Raw genomic sequence first — 1,355 nt, 5'->3', positions numbered from 1 at the left:
TCTTGGTGACAGCCAGCCCGTTTACCAGCGGGCAGCAGAGCCAGTTTTCTGAGGGGGAAGCCTAGGGAGGGGGGCTGGGGTGCCCAAGGTGGCCTGCACTTCTCTAAGTAATGGTAATCCAGAGAAGGCAGGGCCACTTCCAGAGAGTAGTGCCTTCTCGCGGGACCTGGGTGGGTGACCTGGGGTACCAGGGGGGCAGTGGGCTGGGAGAGGCTGGCCAGCTTGGGAGGGAGGGAAGTGGCCACCGAACTAGCAAAGAGGCCTTTGGAAAGGCTGGAAGGCTTTCCGGGCAGAAAGGATTTGCAGCTGTTTTAGCTTTCTTGGCGAAACATGAATTGAAGTAGATCACAGAGTTCTCTAAAACAAAACAAAAACACAAAACAACACAACAACAACAACACACACACACACACACACACAGGCCACTGGATGGGGGTGTGTGTCTTTGGGAATCTCAGAGGTGAGAATGTCTTGTATCCCTCTTTAGGAGCTCTTTTGCTTTTCCTTTTTTTTCTCCCCTCCTCTCCCCTTCCCTTCCCTCCCCTCCGATCCTCCCCTCCCCTCTCCTGTGTCCCCTGTCATAACTACCTCCCCTGTTCTCCCCCCCCTTTTCTTTTTTGCTGATGTCCACAAGTCAAGTAATTACTGGAGGGCAAGAGGAACGAAGAGCATTCAGCGTAAAACAAATGTTAGCAAACACCTGCTTTGCAGGGCAGGGGCTGTGAGGTGTTCGCGTCCATGAGGGTAGGTTACTTTAGGGTAAAGAGTAGACACCTTCCTGCCCTCCGAGACATTGCAGATGTGGCGGCTGCTGTGTCACACTTGTGTCATTAGGTGGCAGAAAGAGAGGCTTGTCTACGCTGAGTGTTCTGGCCCATGAACATCTGGATAATTAATAGTCTGACACTTGACTAAAAAAAAAAAAAGGCATTCTTTCTGGCTAATGTGCAATATTAGCAAAACAAATGCAGTGGAGGAAAGAATCCTGGTATGTCCTCCTAGAAATCTTGCTGCTAAAGTGTCTGCCACGCCAAAGGACAAGCACTGTGTGAGTCCTCTTAAGGGAGGGACCTAGAGCAGGACCTTTGCAGAGACAAGATGTAGAAAGGTGGTTCGCAGGGGTCACGGAAGGGAAGGTGGGGGTTAGTGTTTCATGGGTCAGAGTTTCAGTTTGGGAAGGTGAAAGGGGTTGTGGAGATGGACGGTGGTGAGGGCTGCTCAGCACTGTGAATGTGCTTAATGCCACTGAACTGTACACTTGACAATGATCAAAATGGTCAATTCTGTGTTACTAGATTTTATCACAATTTAAAATGTCAATTAGAGGGGCACCTGGGTGGCTCAGTGGTTGAGTG

General features: G+C 50.3%; 1 non-coding gene across 1 annotated transcript; it reads left to right on the top strand.

The window, feature by feature from the left end:
- Positions 1-777: 777 nt before the first annotated feature.
- On the top strand, positions 778-908 carry LOC129496494 (small nucleolar RNA SNORA17). The gene has a single exon (XR_008661783.1). It is a non-coding gene; the product is annotated as a small nucleolar RNA SNORA17 (small nucleolar RNA).
- Positions 909-1,355: the final 447 nt, after the last annotated feature.

Source organism: Nyctereutes procyonoides, unplaced genomic scaffold (genome assembly GCF_905146905.1).
Source record: "Nyctereutes procyonoides isolate TBG_1078 unplaced genomic scaffold, NYPRO_anot_genome, whole genome shotgun sequence".
NCBI lineage: Eukaryota > Metazoa > Chordata > Mammalia > Carnivora > Canidae > Nyctereutes > Nyctereutes procyonoides.
This window is presented reverse-complemented; position numbering and strand designations above follow the sequence as displayed.